The following is a 26,901-nucleotide window of genomic DNA, read 5'->3' as shown; positions in this document are numbered from 1 at the left end:
TCTTTCTTGCTTAGACGGAGGAGGAGGGCTGCCCTGAACCAACATTTGTCCCTTTGCTGCAGCTCTCATGCGCGTGTATGCGTGTTGGGGGGGGTTGAACAATTGTGTGTGAAGGAATGGGGAGTTAACACCCATGTGTGGACCCGCTCAATGGGCGCATTGTGATCCGAACCCTCGCTCCACGTCACTCCCCAAGGACAACCCCCCCCCCCCCACACACACACTTTTATTTTTTTGAACGGCCAACTCAAATTGACAAACACATCATCGCAACGGCGTCCCTTCATCTCACTACCTTCATTGTGCTTCCAAGCACACCGAGTCGAATGTGACGCTCGCTGCTTGCTCGGAGACAAACGGGGATGCGGGGGTGGGCGGTGCCGGGACGTAGAGTTCTGCAATTTGTTGTGCAAAGAAAAGAAAAGAAACAAATGTGTTATGTTCTGGATTTGGATCCCAAAAACGCAGACACAAATAAGATTTTAACTCTTTATTCGCATAACATCGAGAGGCGTGGAACAAACTTGACTAGACGAGAAACAACGAGAATGTATCGAGAATCACGAGACGCTAAGCTAACTTGGGCTGTGGAGGTGCACAGAGGAACAGAGGTAATAATCCGACAACAAAAACACACACTTCTCAGACCGCCTTATATAGACAACGAATCGATCTGATTGGCTGTGGCTAGACATGTGGGTAACAGGACTGACATCTGATTGGCTGTTGACCAGATAAAGAGATGAAAGATTCCTGACATCACATAGCTTAAGACCAGTTGAAACTAGATGCTGGTTACATCAGTTCAAAACAGACACTTGACCACACGGTCATGACCCAAATATAACCCTTGCATGACCCAAGTCATGACAAAAAGATGACATTGGCTCAACATCATATCGTGACATTGAGCAGTATTTAGCAACTTTTATTTATGAGTCAATGTACATATTTCAGTGTGGTTATGAGCTGTTTGAATAGCAACAGGTGGATACTCTGCTTAATTCAACCATCCACCATTTGGAAAAGAGCATGTAATTATTCTGGTTGTGTCTATGCCACCGCCATAGATAGATTTGTAAATTCGTACAAATTTTCAGACAAAATTGGATACATTACAGCAGCGTGGTAGTCGGGCATTATTGAACTTGGTTGGATTGGTTCATTATCATCGTATGGCCATTTATAGTTCATCACTTAAATCAACATCACAAGGGATAGAGATTTTTGTTCTAAATATATTGTTCATGTTTCAAGATAAGGGTTTCTTTTCTCTTTGTGAAAACATGCAAAGACTACATTCAATCACTTGTCAAAATGTTGCATTATTTCACCAGTGAAGTTTTCTGATTTTGGGGGATGTACTTGATTCCCCCATACCTGCTTTATAAGAATGTGATTTGACCCTCATGTATCTGGAAAAATCATAACAAAAACACAATACAAGTAAATAAAGAGACTATATACTATGTGTTAAGTTTGAGGAGGGGCAGAAGTTAGCAAAACAATCCAATCATTACCTATAAAGAATGACATACGTCTGTGTATGTAAATGTATGGGAAAAGTACGTAGGATATGCTAACTGACATCACATCGTAACACATCAAAAACAAAAAATTACTTACAATTTGAGTGGCTTCTTTCACAACAGTGGTGATCTGGCGCAACTTCGAGTTAGTAGGCCCAAGCCTGTTAGCTCGCTAGCTAGCTGGTGGCTAGCTGCTCTCGTCACGCACACGCAGTGGAATATTGCGCCTTAAAAAACAAAAAAACAAAGATAACATTCATCATTGATTGACGCTATCAGAAAAGTATTCGTTCAACAATTTAAGTGTACTTGTGTACAAGCGAGAGATCACAATGACTGAGTGCTTTCTGATGTTGGTTAGCCTGTTAGCTACACTGAGAGAGTTGCATGTAAAGAAGCTTGAAATATACTTAAGTGCCTCAAATTGGAATTTTATCATCTTAAAGTGTACCCTAGTTACATTTGAGTGATTATTTTTAACTTGAATTGTTAAAATTCAAGCTAATTACAGAGCTATAGCTAGCTAGCTATGTAGTTAGCGTGACTTTAGCTAGCTGGCATAGCTAGCTTGCCATGTAGTATCTTTAACATTGGGCCATAACCTCCTGAGTCATAATTGTTGGGTAAATTTTATATTTTATCAAAAATCGATACTGTTGGTCAGTTTCCATGTGTGGCTGTTATTTATTTATTTATATTTTATTTACAAATTATTGACCAAGTGCTGAAAATGGCTTGCCGTCTTTGATGATCCAATATTACTGGTTGTATAAACAGCACGTTTTTGGGGTCTACTGAAAAGTGACTATTTTGCAAGTACATGTTTTGGCCCGGTGTCAGCGATATGTATGTGCACATATAATTGTACATATATATATATATATATATATATATATATGTATATATATATATATATATATATATATATATATATATATATATATATATATATATATATGCACGTGTGTACATATATACGGGTGTGCGTGTTTTAAAATGCTTTATGTAATATAACACACAGTAATTTATATAATCTACCGCGCTTCTAAACAGATTTGTAGTGTATTGTTTCTGCAACAAGTTGCATTCGATTGTCTTCTCCGATCGTGTTCTCGCCTAAACGTCTCCACTACGAGCCGAGTGCGTTTCAAAGCGCGCAACGGAGCCCGTTTTTATTTGTTTGTGTGCAGCGGTGGGCGCCTTGGGGCAGGTTACAAAAGAGCAAGTTGGCGTTTTCTTCCCACGTATTTTTAATCAAAGTGTTACTGTTTGCATTTGCATTTGCATTGAACGGAGGGATGCTGAATGCCAAAGGTGAGATTTTGTAAAACTCTTCTTTTTTTTTCTCTCTCTTTTTCCAGATGGAAACACGGGTGGGTGGTTGCGAGGCTGGATGAATGCGTGTAGATGACTGAACTCGGAGACCCCGGCGCAGCTCATCATCATTGCCACGGGCTCTTCCTTCTCTCCTTCTGTGGCCCGCACCTCCATCCAAGGGGTCCGGCTCAGCCCATGAAGCCTGAGCGGGAAGCTGGTGAGTGGGCAGGGAAGGATGCAGGAGGTCCCCGAAGGCTAAAAGCACCTCTGCGGGAGAAATCAATACCAAGCATGCTCGCCTGCAAGTCGGGTTTCCTCTGCTTCGCTGTGGCCTCGGGGGCCGGCGGGCCTCCAAAGGACGGGCCCTGCGCGGCCCCGCTCAGCTGGACTTGGACCCCGTCTCCGCTTGGCTGTGTGTGGTTTTGCTGAGAGGGATGTCTGACCCCCCCACCACCACCACCAACAACCCAAATAATTCCAATACAGCAATGCTGAAGCACTGCCAAGAGGGATTTTTATTTATTTTTTTGCTTCATCTTTTTCCCCACCTTCTTTCAAAAGCAGTATGGGACTTTTAACTTCTTTCCATCGCTATCGCGATTGTGAGCCATACAAATGTGTGTTCAAACCAGAAGCTTGTTTTTCCCTTCCATGATGTGTTTTGGTCAATAACACAAAATGGACTGACCAGTAAAGAAGAGGACAACCACAGAGATGTCGTTTCTTTCACTCATTCCACTGGTAAGTACTTTTTGACATCTCACTCTGAACCACAATGAAATAGCACATTTACTCTGAAAACACTTCGGTTAACACACACACACAAAAAAAATAAAAATAAAATAAAAATAAAAAAAATCCCAAATTGGGCCAAAAATGAACAATCCACTACTTTGGTCAATTTGATCCAACTTTCTGTGTTGATTTGTACAGGGTTTTTTTTGGGTCGTTTTAAACAAAATGACCCAATTTTGGGGGGTTGTTTTACACAAATGACACAATGTTTTTTTTGTTTTTTTTTGTCGTTTTAAACAAAATGACTCCATTTTGCGGGGTCGTTTTGCACAAAGTAACCCAATTTTTTGGGTTTAAATTAAACAAATAACCCAATTTTTTTTGTTTTGCACAAAATCTACCATTTACAAAATGACCGAAATTTTTGGGTTGTTTTAAACAAAATTACCTTTATTTTTTCTTCAAATGACCCAGTTTTTTGGGGTTGTTTTAAACAAAATGACCCAATTTGGGGGGGTTTGTTTTGCACAAAGTGACCCAATTTTCTGTGTTTTAATTAAACAAAATGACACAATTTTGGGGTTGTTGTTTTGCACAAAATTTACCATTTATAAAATGACCCAAATTTTTGGGTTGTTTTAAACAAAATTACCTTTATTTTTTCTTCAAATGACCCAGTTTTTTGGGGTTGTTTTAAACAAAATGACCCAATTTGGGGGGGTTTGTTTTGCACAAAGTGACCCAATTTTCTGTGTTTTAATTAAACAAAATGACACAATTTTGGGGTTGTTGTTTTGCACAAAATTTACCATTTATAAAATGACCCAAATTTTTGCGGTTGTTGTAAACAATTTATTTTATTTTTTTTGTACAAATGACCCATTTTTTTGGGATTGTTTTAAACAAAATGATGCAATTTTGGGTTGTTTTGCATAAACGACCCAATTTGTTGGATTGTTTTTCACAAAATTACCCTTTTTTTTCCCAGGGGGCAGTGTTTTGCACAAAACTTACCATTTACAAAATGACCCAAATTTTTGGGTTGATTTAAACAAAATTACCTTTTTCTGTACAAATGACCCAATTTTTTGGGGTTGTTTTAAACAAAATGACGCAATTTTGGGGGTTGTTTTGCATAAACGACCCAATTTGTTGGGTTGTTTTTCACAAAATTACCCTTTTTTTTCCCAGGGGGCAGTGTTTTGCACAAAACTTACCATTTACAAAATGACCCAAATTTTTGGGTTGATTTAAACAAAATTACCTTTTTCTGTACAAATGACCCAATTTTTTGGGGTTGTTTTAAACAAAATGACGCAATTTTGGGGGTTGTTTTGCATAAACGACCCAATTTGTTGCGTTGTTTTTCACAAAATTACCCTTTTTTGGGGATGTGAGGTTTTTTTGGTCGTTTAACGAAATGACCTATGTTGTTTTAAACAAAAAACTAAAGTTTTTTGGGTTGTTTTGTACAAAATGACCCTTTTTTTGGGGGGGGGGGGGGTTAAACAAAGCGACCCTTTTTTGGGGTTGGGGTGGAGTTATTCAAAAGAAAAAGTTGGGTCCAACTGACCTAAGTAGTGGATTGATCCATTCTTGACTCAACTGATTTTAGAGATGCCAAGTAGTCCTCAATGGTTTGCTTTTACACAAAGACTGATTTCAACATTTCTGACAGGATCTCAGCTCTCTTTTAATCCATCAGCATAAATTTATTGATTTTTTTTTTTTCCACTGGATAAGTTTCCCAACAGATGACTGAGGTTGCTAACATTTGGAATACTGCGTGTACAACTTTTTTTGTTCATATTGAACTAAATCTAATGGAGATATAAATTAAATAAGCAAATACATAGTTGTTCGGTGTAAAAGAACTATTTGGTCTGGCAAAGGCAAATATCTTCTATGTGATGTAAAAAAAAAAAAAACACACATTGTGGTGTGAGCCCAATCCCATTTGAGAATGAGGTGCCATAAGTGGATTCAAACAATTCCTAGGAATTAATTTACTGGCAACCGGTTTTACTCGAAGAACCAGTTTTTAATTCCCATCCCAAATTCTCACCCTTGGTCATATTATCCGCCATGGATGACTTAAGCACGACTGGCAGATGACATTCAACTTCACATTCTCGCCACTCTCCCCTCACAAAGTGCATTACCGAAATAGAATCTTGGATTCAAACCTAACATTCAAATTCCACTGTGACGAATCCGTCATCTCTCGCTCCACTAACGGGGACGTTTTGGTACCACCTCCTCTCACAGACGCACCAACGGACAAACCGTCAGCATTTTTTAGCTCACACGTTGTCATAACATCCACATGAGGACAAAAATATTTTCTCAAAAACTGCCAGTACCCATTAAAGGCATCAAAATGAAACGTTGGATGATGAGAAACACTCAAATCATAAATCCCTGTATCACCGCGCAGGTTTTTTTTTGTTGTTGTTGTTGTTGTTGCTTTTCTCCATCCAGATGGGCACGGCTTCAGACAAAATGGCCGCCAGACTTCCCCCTCTGCCAAAGATGGCGGGAGCGTCTCGGCGCTCTGCCATCTGTGCGTCGTCGCTTTGGTTGTTGTCGGATGCAAATGGGGGCTAATTGTAATTTGCATAACCCTCCAAATTGGTTCCCGGCCCGCGCGTGCCGATAATAATTGCGATGAAAGCGCGGCGACAACAAGGAGGAGGCAGGTGAATTTATTTATTTTTTTTTCAGCGTAATCATTTAGCATTTAGTGTTTGTTTCAAGCCGTGTTGTTTTTGCAGCTTTTCGCTTAACGTGAGATTAAGGCTGCGGCGGTGCTAGTGTGCCATATGGTGTGCGGGTGTGCATGCAAATGTCAAAGATTAAGATGTTTTGTTTTTGTTTTTTTTTTTTTAATCAGGCGGTTCTCTGTCATGTCCATCGGCGTACACACACACACACACACACACACACACACGCACATGGCACACACATAAATTTTGCTCTGCAAGATGAAAAAAAAAATAAATAAAATAAATAAAAGGATGGAATTTGGAGCCAAGTAGCGCCTTAAAAAAACAACAACAACAACAAAACTGTACTGTAATTATGTTTGATTAAAATGCATTGTACAGAGTGTAGTAGAAATTATACCGAAATAATTGTTTTAAAATAAACTGTTTAAAAAGATGAGGTGGAAATGTACAGTATTTTACTTTAAAAGTAAACTTTAAAGTTAAATACAACTGAACTGTAATTAACAAATATACTGTGCCAGAAAAAAAAAAAAAGTTTAGCCATTGCAACACACCTTGATAATCACATACACAATACTTGCATTGTAAAAAAATTATATTTATATTGAATGTATTACACGAAAGTCGGATTGGGTTTAAAAAACAAAAAGGATATCGAAAATATTTTCCTTTACAGGGTCCGATATTGATTCATAAAAACAGATTTATTATTATAAAGATATATTTTCCCCATAAATTCATGAAAATATCATTTAAAAAGATCTAAAATGTTATTTTTAATGTATGTTTGTTTTTTTTGTATCTCACCATTTTCTTGAAATTTACTGTTCCCGCAAATTCAAAAGAAATTCCTTACCTTTACAAAAGACCTGACTCATTGCACTTGAAGACTATTTACAATTTATATTTACATTTATTGAATTACAATTATGTTAATAGTATTTTCATCTTATCCTTGCTAACACTTACACTTAAGTTATTATAACGCAGTTACTTTCATGAAAAAGAACTAAACCGAAATCATTGAGGGCACCAGCAATATTGTACATATTCAATTTCTTTGCATTATAATGAAGATTTGTTGTCGTGGCATTTTGCTGGCCTAAAATGAACATTTTGCAGCTGTCTGGTCATTTTAAAGCATTAACTCATGTGTGCCCAAATACGTATAAATACGTTCTATTTTAAATGTTTTAAGTGTCCCAAAGATGTATTTAAGTGTTTTTATGTTTTTTTTGTTTTTTTTATGCTAGAGCATATTGAATGCTTTGGTGCAGCCTCTAAACGGTAAAGAACAGTTGACGAAATGGTAGTTATTACACAAACGGCCGGCAGGTGGCAGCAGAGCAAAGGAGATCAACCAGGGCCATGTTGGAAACAAAAAGCTCAATTATAATTTTAAATAGTTTTGTGAATAATGATGAAACGTAGCTATATTCTAATGCTAATTGCTGTAAAAGGGAAACAGATCGAAACATACTTTTTTGTTGTTTCAGTGAAAAATGGCCGGGAGTGAATGAGTTAAGCAAATAAAAGCTAGCCGAGAGCAGCGCACGCTCTAATTAAGCCGAGCCGCAACAAACTCCAGTCAGACAGAGCGCCAAAGTCTCATCTCCATGCACATGGTCGCGTGGTTGCCATGGCAGTGAACACGTCGTCGTCGTCAGGTGGCTGAGTTTTTGCACAACGTGTACAATTTTCAAGGAAGGAAGCACGGCGGCATGTGGAAATTGCGGCGAGACTGATAAAACGTGGGGACGCTGGATCGGAAGATTCGTATTTCCAGGCTCATTAAAATGGGGGGGGGGGGGGGGGGGGGGTCGCCTCGATTTGCATTCGCCCGTCCGGGCAGCTGCCGCGCGGTACAGTTTGCAGGCAAAATGGCGGTCACGCAAATCACGTCTGGTGGCAGGAGAGAGCGAGATGCGGCGGTGGGGGGGTTCACATTTGGGGGTGTCTGTGGGGGCGGGGGAACTTAGCAGTGAGGTTATTATTTAAGGAGGGGTGGGGGGGGGGGTGTCTGGTTTTAGTAGACCATTAATGAGAGGCTGGTGATGGAGGAGGGGGGGGCGTCGTTTGTCTGCGTTTGTGAACATTTGCATAAAGTGGCAAAAGGGCGCCCATATGCTGCAAGGCAGCATTTTTTTTTTTTTTTTTTTCCATGCAGGCGAGAGAGCAGGAAGACGATCTCATGCCACATGTCTGAAAATAACACACCTCCGACGAGGTTCTGGTTGGCCGCATCGTTTAGGGATTCGGCCAATCAGCTGCCGCCTCCGCCCAATCGCAAAGCATCAGGAAGTGGAAGGGGAAACGGCGTCACGGGTTTACCCTTCATGCGCTCCAAAATGGAGAATCAACAGAAAGGGGGAGCAAGGGATTGTGGGTAGAAGGTGGGGTGCATTAGACAATTCACTCATCAGCATTTTTATTGATTTATTTTTTTCATCTATTCTGCGTAGTTGACTGAAAAAACAAATCAAAATCATCAAACACTCCTGCCGGAATGCCTGCTCAAACTGTGATTTTACCTGCTTTAATAAAAATGTCAACTGACTGAAGAGGCAGCTCTTAAATGCTAAAGTTCAAAGTTAAATACAACTGAACGCTACTTGACAAATACTAGAAGTTGAAGACACTTAACATTTAATGTAGCCTGACATTATGCACAGATTGAACCTTTATAAGTCGGTAATTAGTTAAACTTTTCAAGATTTTTTTTTGGGCGATAACCTATACTCATAATCAGCACTACACATTCAGACAGCACTACAAAATGGCACACTCAATACTAAATGAATCGAGAATGTAGATTCTATTTTCATCATCATATTGAACATTGTGCACATGTCCCTATAATTCCTGTCCACTCTGTCATTAATGGGCTAACTGCCCCTTTAAGGATCCAATGATGTTTTTTAACGTGACATCACGAGCAGTTTTCTAGAACGGAGGCTGAAACAGTGACGAGTTGCAGAGTAAATTTTTACATTTTTGTGTTTTGTCAAGATTAACATGTCCACTCTGTCATGGCGAAATGTGAATTTTTACAATAACTGCTCAGATATTCGAAACAGTCGGTTTGCTAACTGAATTGTCTCACTCATGGGGAGACATGAGCTTAAAATGTCCACTCTGTCATAGCGAAATATGAATTTTTACAATAACCGGTCAGATATTCGAAACAGTTAGCTTGCTAAATGAATCGTTTCACTCATGGGGAGACATTAGCTTAAAATGTCCACTCTGTCATGGCGAAATATGAATTTTTACAACAACCGGCCAGATATTTGAAACAGTTTGCAAACTGAATTGTCTCACTCATGAATAGACATTAGCTTAAAATGTGCACTCTGTGATGGCGAAATATGAATTTCTACAATAACCGGTCAGATATTCGAAACAGTCAGTTTGCTAACTGAATCGTCTTGTCATGAAGAGACATTAGCTTAAAATGTCCACTCTGTCATGGCGAAATGTGAATTTTTACAATAACCGGTCCGATATTCGAAACAGTTAGCTTGCTAACTGAATCGTCTCACTCATGAAGAGACATTAGCTTCAAATGTCCACCCTGTCATTGTCCACCGTATCATCAACCTTTGCTGTTTGGCAGCAACTTAAAGTGGAAGTCAACCTTAAACATTTCTTAACAATAATACATGTGACCTCACTAGTCTAAACATGACATTATGATTAACATTACATTTGTGGAATATGAGTTGCATCGCAAAATCCAGGCGACCTATCACAGCTCACCTGATTTCTGAAGCTGAGCAGTGATTAGTTGTTACCTGAGACCTGAGCAACTGTGATGTCATCTTCAGTCGACAGCAAGTGGCAAAATGGCCGCCCCCTGAGATGGATAAAAACTGCTGAATTTTGCTGCTTAACTCCTATTCCACTCACGCAACATTAACCAGAATACCAAATGGGGCTGCATAGAACATATTATTGTCAAAAAAATAATGTTTTGGGTTGACTTCCCCTTTAATACAATGAATAATTGCTCATAATGGGCACAACGGAATATAGTGGATATGGGAAAATTCCAAACACAGCCTTTACAGGTTATATTCTTGTGTGTCTTGTTCTTTAAATGTTAAGCGACTATTGTACATAAAGCGTTCTGTGATTCTGTCTGTGAGAATCAGCATACAAATAAAGCTGACATACTTACTTCTAAGATATATTCATTGTGGGGCGCATTCAATACGGCGGCGTGTCAAGTGCCAGACAACGAGACACAAAGAGACACAAGGCAAAATCTCCATAATGTCTCGGCTAAACACGGCAACGTTAAGGCCGTGAGAGACGGGGGGGAATGTGCGGAGCGTGGGAAATGCCGCCAGAACAGAACAGGACAGGACTGGGCCAGACTGCTGTCGTAGCAGGTGAATAGGGACCCTAGGTCAAGGGTCAAGGCCAGTTGAAGAGGTTGTCTGGTTGTTCGTCTGGGCCTCGCGGGCGGCCCCCATTTGATAAACAGCGCCGCCGTCTATTGTTTGTCCGGTCTGGCTGAGGCGCGCAATGGGCCGAAGGAGGAGTTACACACGTACGGGTCAGACTGAAATGTGACGTCGCCAAATTTGAAAGTATACGGAGCTCAAATGGGAAAATCGGGAAACTCCTTTTAACTCATTCACTCGCCGCCATTTTCACATTTCGCAATCCCGTTCGCTCCCGGCTGTTTTACTGGATTTTGACTGATTTTGCAAGGCCCACAGAATATTGTGTTCAATTGCTATAAAAGCATGGAACCTACCAAAACAAAGATTAAAGTGCCTTCTTTCATCAGGAAAAAAAAGTATGTTTCTATCTGTTTCCGTTTTGCAGCAATTAGCATTAGAAGAGAGCTAAGTTTCATCAGTTTTCACAAATCTATTTCAAATTGTAAGTAATTGAGCTTTTTTTCTACATGGCCCTGGTTGATCTCCTTTGCTCTGCTGCCACCTGCTGGCCGTTTGTGTAATAACTATCATTTCTGCAACCGTTCTTTGCAGTTGAGAGGCTGAATCAAAGCCTTCTGTATGCTCTAGCATAAAAATAACAAAAAAAAAACGTATAAATACGTCTTTGGGACAATTAGAACATAAAAAAAATTATTTATATGTTATTGGGAGTAAATGAGTTAAAGGGACACTTGATTATTTTGTCCAGAATTAATTTGATAACTTCATTATTTTTCATGTACAATTAATACCTTTAAAAAGTATTTTTTTTCTACTTTTTGTCGACTGATGATGACATCATCTGTGCTGAGGAAGTAGGTCACCTGTTTTCTGGGTTTGGTCAGTAAACTGATGATTGGTCGTTCCTCAGCACCGGTGATGTCATCATCAGTCGACGACGTGTAGAAAAATTACTTTTTAAAGGTATTAATTGTCCATGAAAAATAATGATGTTAACACGTTAATTAGCGACAAAATATTAACTTTTTACTGGTGAAAATGGCTCAATGAGTCAAGTATCCATTTAATTAAGGTAACTTGCTCTTTTTTTTTTTAAATACATGTGATTTATTTGCTGATGAATATTTTTCTCGCATTGTTTTTAATTCTGCGGTCCTCATACTTTTCACCAAATGTGCCACCTAAAAATATGAAAATACATGAAAATACATAAATAAATGCTTGGAAATAAACATTAAATGTAAATGTATAGTAGCCTATTTAAAATGTCTTCATCTTGCATAAAAATCAAATCTTAAACATTCTCCCAAGGCCTGATTTCATCTTGCAGCATTCATGATACAACGAAGAATGAACTGACCATCTTAAGTCGTCCCACTCGACGCTGTTTATTACTGTAAATTAAAGTAAAGAACACCCACCACAAAAAAATGTGGGAAATCTTTAAATAAATAAATAAATGAATTCCCAAAAGCAACACAGTTCATTCAAGGGGATGTCCACAAGTAGTTATTGGAATATTTGGGCAGCTAACACCGTGCTAGCAATAAACGAAGGATGCCGGATGTGAGGGACGAATTAGCTTAGCGCTAGCTAGGATGAGGCTAGTAGCAATGTAGACAAATTTAAAATAAGACCAAACTTACTTTATCCTTCTTATATTTTCATCCATCCATCCATTTTCTGAACCGCTTGCTCCTCACAAGGGTCGCGGGGGGGGTGCTGGAGCCTATCTCGGTTGGCTATGGGCAGTAGCCGGGGTACACCCTGAAATGGTTGCCAGCCAATCACAGGGCATAAATTAAATTTTAAATACATTTTTAAAATAATACAAATTTGAGTCATAATTAATCGCCTGACTTCAATAGTTACCTCACGATTAATCGCAAATTTTATACCTGTTCTAAATGTACAATAAAGTTTATAATAAAAAGATATTTTTTCTAAGTTTCATACTCTTGTTCACATAAAAGTGGGAAAAAATGTTAAACTAATAGAAATATATCTGCATCGTTTCGTCATTGATACAGTAATTTCATAATAATTCATAAAATTGAGTTCAAATAAAAAAAAAAAGAAAAAGATGTACTGTATTGGAAAAAAACGAATGTGATATTGATTTGTGTTAAGGTCATTTTTCTGCCACTAGATGGCATAATTGCATACAATAAATTATTATTTTTTTCTTTTTTTCATACGCTTGTTCACATAAAGGTGGGAAAAAATGTTAAACTAATAGAAATTTGGCTGCACCTTTTAGTCATTGATATGGTAATTTCATAATAATTCATAAAATTGAGTTAAAATTAAAAAGATGTACTGTACTATAAAAAACGATTAATTTCTGTTGGTCATTTTTCTTCCACTAGATAGCATAATTGCATTAATAAGACATTGGTGACAGCTCAGTGCAATTTTCTTTTCATATGAAGAGCTATCAAATCTTTAACATGAAGTAACTTGTGAAATTCTGCGCATTTTTAAAATTGGAAAATACAACTTGACCCCAGTCTCCACAAATACATGCATTATTATGACATTTATTACTGCTAAATTTTGACGTGGACGTGTTGCCGCGTTGCGACTGGAATTCCCCCAGTAGAGGCTTTCCAAGTAAGGGCCGCTCATTAATTGCTTGTTAAAAAAAATAAAAAATTGTGGCGTTAATGGAACTTGAAATAAACGCACGCATTTTGACACCGCTAATTTTCAACTAGTTAGTTAAAAGTTAGAAAGTTAACCTTTCCATGTGTTGATCCGCTGATTTAGCTTATACTATTATGACTTATGAGCAAGATAAATTGCGACAGAAGTGCACTCCATTTACCATTTTGATCCAGTTGGACTTTACATTTGTTGGACTATGAAAAAAAATAAATCTTTTTGACATTGAGTGTTTATAATGTCGACGTTACGTTGCGGTGTCCACTAAAGTTGCACGCAGGTCGAGCTCGCGTGATTGATTGTGAGCGAGGCTGCCGCTCGAGGAAGGAAGCGAGCGAGTGAATAGCCGAAGAAGCGCACGCATGCACAAGCCAAGCCAGCCTCGTACCTCCGGGCTCTCTTTTATGCTTGTGGCTGCAGGCTTCATTAGCTCGACAGAAAAGGGGACGGCTCCCTCCCCTCAATGGACCCATAGACCCGTCTCACCGCTCGGGCTCAGCGGGGTGTTGCGTGCACGCCGCCGTGTTTGTATGCGCGTTTCCCCGACCATTCGCGCACCGCGGGGCCTCATTGTTTCGCACTCATGCCGAAAGGAGGCTCGCCATTGACACTTTTTTTTTTTTTTTTTTTTTTTTTTTTAAGGCTCACATCTCTCTTTGTCCCTCATTCTCTCGTTTTTCCCTCGCTGACTCGCCATTATTCTCCATTTCACAATTTTTACTTATTGTGTTGCCTCTTTTTGGGAGATGCCGGTTCAGATCTTTTATAGAAACGCACATTCCATTTGGGGTGGGAACCTCTGGCTACCTCATGATACGATACGATATGCGATGCAAGGCTCACAATAACGATTATCTCACGATATGACGATACCACGAGTATCGATGTATTGCTCAGGTAATAAATCCACGATAATCTATGCTAAAACTAATAATAAAAAACAAAAATAAAAATAATAATATAAATTAAATCCCAATAAAATAAATATCAATAAATAATAAAAATAAAAAATTATAAATAAATATAAATACATAAAAACAAATGTCTATAATATATATAAAATATAAGTAATAATAATAATAATAATAATAATGATAAGAATAAATAAAAATAAATAATATATAATAATAATAATAATAATAATAATTTAAAGCCCCAGTGTGTAGCTCACGACCGCCATCTATCGGTCAAACAAGATAATGCAATGATTTTAAGCACACAAACTACGGCGTCCCAGAGAGACCCTACTTCAACAGCCTACCACCAATTTCACCGGAACAGAACGCAAACAACTTCTGGTATTCCCTCGAGTGATGACGTAAGTGAATTGCATTTGTTAGACATACTGTACAGATCCCTAATAATTGTGATTTAGTCATTTAATTTCAGAATTAATATTTTTGTCGGCATTGTTAGGAAATACTGTACGTCAGCTAATGATAATGGCTATCTATGTTCATATTTGTTAGTGTAACTAAACCATGCAACAGAGAACACACAGTTATGTTATACGTTTTATAGACATGTGGACCATCTCAAAGGGGGCGAGAGAGACGACGCGGAAGAGAACGCGGTGCCTCGTAACGTACAATTATGTCATCATGGAAAAATAATTCCATTCGAGCATGCATGTGAATGGCTCAAAACATACCTTTGCTTGGAATATGTGGTATTTAGATTACATAGTTTGCTGATATGTTTAGTATATCGTGCAAAAATAATGGTGTTAACTGAACGACACATCTGCAACTCAGACTCGTAACCCCCCCGTGTCTTGTTGCTACTAACCACTCAGAAAAGTGCTGCTTACAAAAACATTTGAAACCCTTTACTCAGATATCGATTTGTCACCATGTTGAACAATTTTACCTAATAAATATCACTAAGCAACTTAATTAATTTTGATTGAAGATACAACAGCTTCCTTGTACTTTGATGTGCAGGAATTTACATGGCTTTCACAAATAGTCTTGCTCATGTAATAATGTACTTCATTGGCTCAGTGACTTTCAGTTCATTGTTTGGTACCTCATCTGACATACAATTGTTACCTTCTTGCAGAGACTCGTACAGGAAATGACCATGGAGGAACATGAAGATATCCAAGTCCAGCTGATAGACTGACACCAAGAAATACTTTTTGACACATCAGCACCACCATGATTTCCTGTACCTGGATCCCAGACTGCAGCACCTTGGTGGACTTGTAGCAAATAAGTGACACTTTCCCAGATCCTTGAGGACAATACAAAGGTTTTTTACCTGGCATATAATTAGTCCATGTCTGACACTTGTTGTTGTAGTTTGTATAACTTGTATATTGTTGTTGTGTGTTAATTTGTACATTTTGAATAACTAAAAAAATACTATTTCCTTTGGCGTCAACATGCAGTGTTCATTCGACACCTAACCTAACACTATTTTACATGACCAGAAATGTAAAACATCAAAAGCCTGGAGAATTATTATAAATGCTTGCAATGACAAGGAATTCTTCATTGGCCAATGAATGTAAGGTACAGTACATGAAAATGAATGAATAAAATAAAGTAAAATAAAAGTCTACATGAAATGAACATATTAACTAAAAAAAAAAAAATGCTGTTAGAATATAATGAGCTACATGAATTGCAGTTGTTCCAGAATTTTACCAATACGCTGTGCATTTCAAAATATGGAAAATAGACATACAGGTTTGGGCCAAAAGTAGTGTTACAGAGCAGGTATGTGTTGTACACAGCTAAAATATCTGATTACCTCAATACCATGATGTTTTTTTTTTTGTGTGTGTGTGCTGACATTGCCCCCCATTAACATTGCAACATTCCTCAAACTCTCCCGAACACAGTATGATCTGTAACACTACTTTTCGCCTACTCTATGATGTTATTGGGGCAAAATCAAGGAAGGCTTGTCCATTGATTGTGTGAACAGACTGCAGTAAAAATGAAGTCACTTCAATGTTTGCTGGTTTTATTAAGTTTGACATGCTCCTTGACTGCACAAGTACATGTTATGGAGTGAGGGCATGTTCCCACCAACGATGATATCATATTCTTCAAAGGCTTGCTGAGGAAAGTGAGGGAGGAGTCACTCCATGGCTTCAGACACCTGGTCAGCAGGTCCTGTGTAAAACAAGTGGTGCTTGTACATGTGACCATTCCGTATTGCTTCACACAAAAAGTTCATGTAGTGTGCAATGCCGTCCATATGTAAATGACATACCAAGACGTCGGCTCACTTCAATTTGTTGCAGCTCAGATATGGTAGGTGGAGATACTGGTGGTACAACACCGAAGCCTTCTGGGGTCCTCCATTCAAGTGTCCTCATTCGGGGCATTCCAATATGGCTGCTGACTCTCCCCTTGATATTTTTTTTTCTTGCAGGTCGGTGATGTATTTAAACGGTGCATGAATGCTTGTATACATCAGAATATGGTTCTGGAACCCCTCAAGTTTGGCTGTTGATCTAGTGTGACACAAACAAAAACACAATTATAAAATAAAATAGAATAATTGATGATACTACTATATGTCACCAACTTTCCAACAAAGCCCCCAAAATAGAGGTAAGATCTTTAGTTTTTGGGCCCAAAACATTGTATTAGCTAGATAAAAGTAACTTGACTGCATAGAATATGCAAAGGCTGCTTGCTTGTCGAGTTTCCGTGGAAAACGTAGCAGCCTGTAAATTCTTGTGCACCCAATTACACAATGGACCAGTACACACTTGAGTGAGAGAGTTCAGACTATAGCAGTGCTTACGGTACAGCCAGCATTTAAGTCCAGAAAGTTATTCCCTGCCGAAAATTAATTTCGAGAACACTATTTTCACCAACCACAACGAAAATAATTTTCAACTCCTCCACTAATACAGTATGCTTTAGATTCTCTATTGAAGTTATGGGCAAATATACCTCCGAAATCACAGTTACATTACATTACACAATAACTTGCGCATTTACTCTAAATATAACGTGCCAGCGGGAATCTTTTTTTTTTTTCAAAGCAAGTAGCTACATAACGAAATCGTTCGAGTGGTGCGGAGTTGCTAATCAACAGATACAGTGATCGTAAAACAAAGGTACGAACATCGTATTAATTAGTACGGAGTATACTTTTTCTCTCGCTCTCAAAACGTAAACACAAATGTACTCTTACTTACCGGTCAAGTAGAAAGCAGTCGAAGGCACCGGCACGTCCCAAACCTAGTCTGTTCCTCATTTCTCTCCATCTGGCAAATGCGGCTACAATATAAACTCTTGTTTTGTCGCGCTGAAATAAAATAAATTCCCAAAGTAAGTGTGATGCTTGATAATGCTCTCTTCGGGGACCGGAAACTCTTCTTCTTCGTGGACATGCGGTCGCCATACAAACCGGAAGTGCGTTCCAAAAACGCGTTAAGAAATGGAGCGCTGAAATTTGTCTTTGACGGCACCCGTAGCAGAAAGATGGCGGCGAAACATGGCAGACACTAGCAGGCGAGGCGCGGACATGTAAGATAATTTGCGATTTCTAGACTAACCGTTATATTTTAAAAAAGTACGTTTATGCGATACAACATATCTTTTTACATACTACTAACACAAACAATTGTTTTTTTTTCCCGAATGATTTATTATTTCACCACTAGATGCCACTGTATAATACTGAGTGTACCTTTAAAAAATTAAACTTATGAGTCTTCTTCGCCTGAAGACTTCTGTCCATTTTCCCACCACTCTTATGAGGCACTCCCCCTAGTGGCCCGCCCAGTAATTGGTCAATAAGTCATGAAGAATGGAGCCGTTATAGTGGCTGGTTATTAACACATTCATTGCCAGACCAGAAAAAAAAAATGCATCATTTGACGTCTTTTTCCGTCAATGGCAGTGAATGAGTTAACTCCAAATATCGCGATACTTGCGTAGACGTATCGATAATCTATCAGGAGACAAAGTATCACGATTTATCGCGATATCGATATATTGTCGCACTCCTACATTCCATACAGCGTAGCGTTCTCCTATCACCGTTACGCCCACGCTGTGCCTTAATTTGACCCGTACAGTTGATAAGAAGAATATGTAATCATAATCACATGAATCCAATCGCCACTTCATCGGGCACAATGTAAAGTTCAACATTGTTATAATAGTTTTGGTTGCAGTTTGCAGTGTACTGCATCATTTTTGAGAGTTGTATCTGGTGCATTTTCTCCTGGGTAAGCAAACTATTACAAAGCTCTCCGTGTGATGTAGTACACGTCTACACTTCCGCAAAACTGCAGTTCATGGTTAAATTAATACCTCTGTGAGTGTCAATCAAAGAAAATTATTATCTCGCAAAGATTTTTCGTAGGCCCGATTATTGGATCTCACTAGATTGTGCGGGTGTACCTCATCTTGTGGCAAATTCATCAATTGCTGCCTAACAAAAATTGGTAATTACAAGATATAAAAAGTTGACACAGTCCTGTTCAAATGTCAGGTTTTTGATTAATAATTTAATTTTTCGCCTGCTTTGAAGTTTAGTCAATACTAAAGACTAAAGTATTATAAAACAATCAGTAATTAATATCTTCTTTGTTGTGTTAAGAGTGCTAAGCATTATTTTATTTATAATATATACACTTTTTATTTTTTTTTATTAATCGGAGGATTAATTGGTTAATCGAATTTCATTTTGCCAAATATTGGAATCGGATCAGCCTCAGAAAAATCCATATCATATCATATCACATGTTTGCACCAAACTACTTTTGGGAATTACGTCCACAAAAACAATTCAACCTTGGCTTCACTGAAGCACAACAAAATCTCCCAAATACATGTGGGAAAATGTGTTGAACTTTAATACAAGCCACATTAATGATGGAAAAAGTTTTGAAATGATTTAGCTTGGCCTCTTTTTTTTTTTTTTTTTTACAGCTAAAATACTTGCCATTTGAACAGGGGTGTCGACTTTTTATATCCATTGTAATTAAAGGGACAGTGCGTATAAATTAGCGCCATCGAGTGGTGAGCTAATATTTAAGAAAATAACACTATTAATTTCAATTATATGCAAAAAAATATGTTCTATCACATCAATGTTCTTTTTTTTTTTTTTTTTTTTAAATATAATCGCAGGTCTAGTAATCGCTAGTTAGATGACGTAGGCTGCGCCGTGTCTTACAGGAGGCTGACATGTTTCGCCACCATATTTCTGCTACAGATACCCGGAGAAGAACTTTTGCGAGTGTAGTAATGGGATGTCAAGGTGTCATTTCTCTGAGGCACGTTATATTGCGTGTGCTTCAAAATCATTGCATTCTTTTCGTTTATCATTCGATGGCACTAAATCCTTCACACTATCCCTTTAAATATTTTGTAAGCACTAAACTATGTGTCTTGGAAAACTTGAAAAAAAAAAAAAAGAAAGAAAATGTATATTATACTTGCTTTTTTCGCCTACATGAAATGCAAATATTGCAATGTTTTTTCGAGATATACGAATCTTTTTGGTGCAAACTCAGATTTTTAGTTCATCAGCATGAGCACCATTTTTCTAATTTTGAGCTACAGTGTGAGATACTATATTAGATATTCGTATGTAGTGTGATCATCCATAAACACTGACTATGAGTTGAATTCGGGTGCTATTACTGAAGGTTCAAGGTCGGAGTAAAAGTTTGATGCCGAGTGGGGACTTTGTTGTACCCGCAGAGAGACGCAATCTTTTGACTCAAATACGGGAAGGCGAGTGAGGAAGGGAGGGAGGCTGACGGCGAAGCAGAGAACGACGATACAGTGGCCTGGTTTGTGGTTCCGCTGGGATGCAGACAACTTTTTGCCTGCAAAATGAGATAGCGTGAGCGCTTTTAATACACGCGCATTGTTCCACCCGCCGACGTGAACCAGCGCTACTTTGTTGTTGAGGTGGCAAGAAACTTTTTGTCCCACATTTCTTTCACTGCCACAAGCCAACATGAGGTTTACTTTCTATTTTCTTTATTTTTAGTTATCACTTGCAATGCTGACCTGGCAGCAGGGAGCCGAGTGAAATAAAACAATATAAAAGATATATTGTGCTGTAGATAGAGGGATATAGAGACATTAACTTTGTAAAAACTAATATTTCATAGTATCATCACTTTACATGCTTTAAACTAGGGCTGTCAAAATTAAAGCATCAACTCTGGAGAATCATTTAATTTTATGAAAGCGTAAAAAAAAAAAAAAAAACATTTATTCCAAGACTTCACTCAACTAAATATCTGTTACAAGGTTTGAAGAAAAAAAGTAGATGCTGAAGTAGAAAAATGTGATTAATTGCGGAAAATTGTGCAATGAATTGGTGAAAAATTGGTCATCGTTTGACAGCACTACTTTAAACACATTCAATGGAAAAAAACTTTAAAAAGTGCATTTTAGTAAGTTAAAGTATTTCTTGTACCTGTTTATACTCTCTTGCTCAGACAGTTCCTGCGGGCTTCAAGCTGTTTATTTGTCACTCTCTGTAGAAGTTTACTGTAAAACTGAAACATAAAACAAAAGAGAATTACGCATTGTGTATTCAATTCAAACACCAAACTGTTAAACCAAATGATATCATTTGGAAATTGCATCTAACAAAAGTCAGCTAGCTTAATGCTAACATGTACAACGGGTAGGAGTAGATAACTTAATACTACTTTTTCCGGCTCCTTTACAACACATAAACTCCACTCAACTAAGATATGTTCAAGAAAATCAAACGCCAATGGAAATTAGCAAAAATATCACTAAGTGTAAACATTCACACACCTTCTTCTGTAACACAGCACAGTGACGCTTATAATTTAATTAGCATAGATAGAATAGCATAGAATAGATAACAATAGCATAGCTAATATAGCATTAGCATAGCTATTAGCTAGCTAGATAGCATTTGCTAGCTAGCTAGATATCATTAGAACAGCGAAGATAGCAATAACAGAATAGAATAGCATAGAAATTAGCATAGAAATAAGTATAAACATTCACACACCTTCTTCTGTAACATACAGCACAGTGATGCTGATAATTTAATTAGCATAGATAGAATAGCATACAATAGATAACATTAGCATAGCTATTAGCTAGATAGATAGCATTTGCTAGCTAGCTAGATATCATTAGCACAGCTAATATACCAATAGCATAGAATAGAATAGCATAGAAATTAGCATAGATATAAGTATAAACATTCACACACCTTCTGTAACGCGTGGCGCAGTGACGCTTAAAAACGAGCATACAACAATACTCACAAGCTATTGTCTCTGCTTTTTAGACACAACAACTACTATAGACTAGAGATAAGCTGTAAACTCTACTCTAGTCGATGCCATGTTGCGATATAGACCCTTTTAGTGTGACGTCACGTTGAAGTGCGCCCCTTGCGGTGGAGGGGAGGGCGTCAATGCGAGTGAATTAGAAAACAATCTGCGTGAGCTAGAAAATCGGTCAAACAGTTGATAAATCAGCGACCAACGCTATGGTGAACTTGTGCGCGGCCGACGGATGCTCTAATGGCTCAAACAGAGATGAGATCATTCTTTCGGCTGCCAGCAGTGATTCTAAACCAGGCGGAAGACGAGCACGGCGGCTAGCGCGAATCTACGACGCAACTGCTTTGAGCCCACAAAAAGTGCGAGGACATGCTCAGATCATTTTATATCAGGTAGTTTTTCACTTTTTCATATACAGTGGGTCATAACATTAACCTCTGATTGTAAAGTATCCAAGTAATTTTGAACAAAAAGTTTACCATTTAACACGATTATCACAATTAACACTAACTCAGGCTTGATCTCTGCTGAGGAATGTGTTGTAAACGTGCGGTCTGTTTGTTAGCAGCTAGCAAGCTAAGATAGTTTGAAGACTTCGACATACAGCAAGACGAGTATATCCGGACGCAAACGATTTCATGAATGACAATTTACACCATTAAAGTAGTTATCGATGTACTGTTTCAACCAAAAACAACAAAACTTTAAGCTTTCGCATCCACTTTGCCCATTTTTTTTGTAGCTAGCGGATCCAAACAGCTGGTTTAATGAGTCGCAGTAATGTAGTGTCCTACTCGGGACGTTTTTTGGTGACACTTGACATATTCCCCACCTTTTAACGAAAACGCTCGCCGAAAATCAAGCTCTCGACATTCATTTGTTATGGGAGGCTTGCCCTCCAGGAGGCGCAGCGGGAGCTAAGCAGTTACGTCAGCTGGAAGGGTCTTTGCTACAATGGTGTGCTCTAAAATCAGACTTGCCTGTACGCCGTAAAACCCCATCAAAAACGTTTGCTTAAGACAAAACAAAAAAAACGTGTGTTTTTTTTGCAACTTATGAAGTGTAACATGTAACGGTTGTCGAGATGAATTCCTCGTCGGTTATCTTATCTGGCCGTTGCATTTCTACGTGTGAAAGTGCTAAGCTTCGATTTTTATTCGGCTAGTTTGTATTCACAACAACGTGCAAGAGCTAACGTGCAAGAGACATGAGCTTCCTGGATCTAAGTAAAAGAACGGCGATCGGAGACACAAAAAGCTGCAAATGCAAGTTGGCAAGTAAGTACTTCTACAAAATAAACAAAAACGAACATATGAGCACGTCCTGGAATGCCGCGGGGGACGTGCAGCTTCCCAACGGTATGTAGCTCGTCGCTGTGTTGACTTCCGTTCGCCGGATACAATTGGATACAGGCGGTGTAAATTTATCCGAAAAACACGCACGATTTCCGGGTAAAGTAAACGGACGGATCGGTGTAATGGAGATTTTTCTTTCCGTTATTTCTCCGGAACCGTACGTCCTACGGGGAAAATGACACATATCTGACACATATCTGGAACCGTGAGCACAAGAGATACGTGGCTCGTTGAAGTGCGACGCCGGATACGGGGGTGTAAATCGGGCCTTCCTGTATCCGAAAATCAAACACAATTTGCGGCTAAAGTCACGGAGGGGTCCCGGTGCCGCTCCGGAGCCCCACAAAAAGTACTTTTTTCCCCAAAGTTTTCTATCAAAGCTACCGTGTTGCCTGATGCTCTAACTATGTCATATGAAAGATTCAAATTTATTTCTTTATTATACATATATACAACACAGTTAATTTTCTTCATAATCTATTATTTGGCTTCTGTTGTCCTATGGCGGGGGGAAATAATAATAATAAATAAATATACTATATTTATGCATAGTTTTGATGCCAATGAACATTTTGGGTGGTTGAAAGAAAAAAAAATATTAAAAAATGACTTAGTTATCACACCTCAAAGGAGCATTACATAATTGGCTAAAATGTACTCTTCGAGGGTGTTCTGAGTTAAATTGCCATTGTCAAAAAATTTGGCATGCATTGAAAAAATTGTTGTTATAACTTATTGCCTTATTCGAAGCTCTAATTATGTCATATGAAGTATTAATTTTGTATTTATTTTTTATACATGTATACAGCACAGTTCGTTTTCTTCATAGTCCATTCTTTGGGCTTGTATTGTCCTAAGAGGGGGGAATACATAAAAAAAAATAAAAAATCATATGTATGGATAGTTCTGATGCCAATGAACATTTTGAGTGGTTGAAATAAAAAAAAAATATTAAAAATTGACTTAGTTATCACACCTCAAAGGAGCATTACATATTTGGCTAAAATGTACTCTTCGAGGGTGTTCTGAGTTCAATTGCCATTGTCAAAAAATTTGGCATGCATTGAAAAAATTGTTGTTATAACTTATTGCCTTATTCGAAGCTCTAATTATGTCATATGAAGTAGTAATTTTTTATTTATTTTTTATACATGTATACAGCACAGTTCGTTTTCTTCATAGTCCATTCTTTGGGCTTGTATTGTCCTAAGAGGGGGGAATACATAAAAAATAAAAATAAACTTCATATGTATGGATAGTTCTGATGCCAATGAACATTTTGAGTGGTTGAAATAAAAAAAAATGTTAAAAATTGACTTAGTTATCACACCTCAAAGTAGAATTACTTATTTGGCTAAAATCTACTCTTCGAGGGTATCACTGATTTCAAGGCACAAGGGTTAAAAAACCTGCAATATAGAGGTTGGCGATATAAGCGGTGAGGGTGAACACTGTACCTAATAATGTGTCTGCTTTGGCAGCCAGGCCTCCTGCTGGGAAGATTTCATTCCCATAGGCCCGGGTGAGGCGAGGTGGGGGCACGGCATTCCCTTTTACACACACATCGACACACTGTTGGCTCCATTGGTGTAGCTGTCACTCGGCCACCCATTCAAGGGCTCAGTCACGGCCATTTAGAGCGCAGCAGACTCGGGGATTCACACGAGCTGTGATCCAATGACATGTATTTATAATGAAGGGGGGGGCGCCAAGACGTCTTTGTTGCACGCACACAATTGTCAGCATCAGTGCGTGCGTGTGCGCGTGTTTCGAGAGAAGCGAATCAGCACGCATTCTGAAAGCTGCTCGGACTCTTCCGGGTGTAGTTGTATTGAACAGCAAACCAAATAATACTCGAATTCTCATTAACATAATAACACTGAAGTTTGTGAATAAGGGGCTCGACACACGGGAGGCGACAAGCGACAGCGAAATACGTACCTCATCACCACGTCTCCACACAGTGTGAAAAAAAATCGTCACTTCCGGAAGTGACGGTTTTTTTGTTTTTTTTTTTTAATCACTCATTCATACATACACAAGCTCACTTCATGTAAGCCACATGGGTCCGGTTCCACTCCTCTACCTGGAGCCCTACCGGAAGTGACAAGCAGTTGCGACGGCGGCAGCGACTGACGTCACCCTCTAGCGCAGCTTGTTGACAACCGATTTGATTGGCGGGCTCCAGATGGAGGAGTGGAGCCGTCACTTGCCTTTGGTGCCGGTTGGCGTGCGTTCGCTCCTCCGCCTGGGAGACCCATGTGGATTACATGTAGTGAGCTTGTGTGTGAATGAGTGATTTAAATAAAATAAAAAAATCACCGTAAACGGACGTTCCACTACATAGAAACACAAAACTGGATGGTCGCCATTTTGCCGTGTATCGCACGGTCTAGCATGCCCTACGTTCATTGGCTCATCAATGAAACCTTTTGATTGGTTGAAGCCTCAGCGACAGCCTCGGCGATAGGACATGTTTCAACTTAAAAAAAAAAAAACGATTTGGTTGGCTATTAAATTGGAGGGAATCACCGTAAACGGACGTTCCACTACATAGAAACACAAAACTGGATGGTCGCCATTTTGCCATGTATCGCACGGTCTAGCATGCCCTGCGTTCATTGGCTCATCAATGAAACCTTTGCTGATTGGTTGAAGCCTCAGCGACAGCCTCGGCGATAGGACATGTTTCAACTTAAAAAAAAAAAACGAAAAAAAAAAAACGATTTGGTTGGCTATTAAATTGGAGGGAATCACCGTAAACGGACGTTCCACTACATAGAAACACAAAACTGGATGGTCGCCATTTTGCCGTGTATCGCACGGTCTAGCATGCCCTGCGTTCATTGGCTCATCAATGAAACCTTTGCTGATTGGTTGAAGCCTTAGCGACAGCCTCGGTGATAAGACATGTTTCAACTTAAAAACAAAAAAAACAAAACAAAAAAAACTCTCTTGTATCGCGTCGCGGACGTGCACGCGCGCGATTTTTCACATGCACGAACGTCGCGTGTCGCCGAGGGGGAGGAGCGGAGGCGATTTTCGCCTTGTCGCCTTGCTTCCATAGGAAATGAATGGCGAGCGAGCGACGTCGCCTCCCGTGTGTCGAGCCCCTAACAAACAGTGCAGTCTATGAGGAATGGACCAACACATTAGGTACGCCAATCCACCCAATATAAAAGCTATATCATATGATGACAAAACTGTATACGCAACAGCAACATTAGACGGTTTTTTTGTACATACAATAAGTCATGCTCGCAAATCGTCAAACCACCTCCATTGACCTTCTACACGCGTGTTGTGTGTGCGTACACATTATTCTTATTGTCGGCGAGCAGTTACATCACCCCGCCTTCACGTTATCTCATCAGCATCTAACCTTTACGCATCTCACTCTCGCCGCCTTGTAAATTATTCTGTATGAGCCGCTTGGAGTTTGTAGTGAAGTGCAACTGCGCCGCATTGCCCCTCAGAGGTGTTTCGAATATTACGGCTACCTCGTTCAGCTACACGAGAGAGAGAGAGACACAAAAATATTCCTATCAGCTCTCAGTGTGATGCAGTGAAGACGCACAACATTGTATTACAAGTACTGTATAATAATCATCATTATATTAAATGAGATAAATGTGGCCAAGATAGACAGCACAAAAATGCTAATTTGAGGCTACTAATTTGTGGTCATAAAATACTGTAGGTATAATGTGCACACAAAATACTAAATAGGAATAGTATAATGTGCCCACGAGATGCTAATTTGAGATCACAAATTAGGTATACAGTAAATTTTGTCAAGTACATTTTACTCATTTGCTCCCAATAACGTGTAAATACGTTTTTTTATGTTGAATGTGTCCCAAAGACGTATTTATACGTTTTTTTTTA

The 26,901-nt window shown here is 38.8% G+C and overlaps 4 long non-coding RNA genes across 4 annotated transcripts in view; 2 read left to right on the top strand and 2 right to left on the bottom strand.

Annotated features, from left to right (window-relative positions):
* The window catches only part of LOC144014192 (uncharacterized), a 47,264-nt gene that overhangs the window by 18,498 nt on the left and 1,865 nt on the right, over positions 1–26,901 (top strand). The window contains exon 3 of the long non-coding RNA XR_013282417.1: positions 2,891–3,587. This is a non-coding gene — a long non-coding RNA (uncharacterized LOC144014192). The remainder of the gene's footprint in view (positions 1–2,890; positions 3,588–26,901) is intronic.
* LOC144014197 (uncharacterized) lies at positions 210–25,595 on the bottom strand. Its single transcript, XR_013282420.1, has 4 exons — positions 24,955–25,595; positions 20,803–20,884; positions 1,627–1,756; positions 210–395 (listed from the first exon to the last, which is right to left on the bottom strand). It is a non-coding gene; the product is annotated as an uncharacterized LOC144014197 (long non-coding RNA).
* Positions 14,537–15,759, top strand: LOC144014205 (uncharacterized). The gene is made up of 2 exons (XR_013282423.1): positions 14,537–14,704; positions 15,448–15,759. It is a non-coding gene; the product is annotated as an uncharacterized LOC144014205 (long non-coding RNA).
* LOC144014202 (uncharacterized) lies at positions 16,343–19,081 on the bottom strand. The gene is made up of 3 exons (XR_013282421.1): positions 17,552–19,081; positions 16,612–16,855; positions 16,343–16,511 (listed from the first exon to the last, which is right to left on the bottom strand). It is a non-coding gene; the product is annotated as an uncharacterized LOC144014202 (long non-coding RNA).

Source organism: Festucalex cinctus, chromosome 1 (genome assembly GCF_051991245.1).
Source record: "Festucalex cinctus isolate MCC-2025b chromosome 1, RoL_Fcin_1.0, whole genome shotgun sequence".
Lineage (NCBI taxonomy): Eukaryota > Metazoa > Chordata > Actinopteri > Syngnathiformes > Syngnathidae > Festucalex > Festucalex cinctus.
The sequence above is the reverse complement of the archived record's forward strand: the minus strand, read 5'-3'. Positions and strand labels throughout refer to the sequence as shown.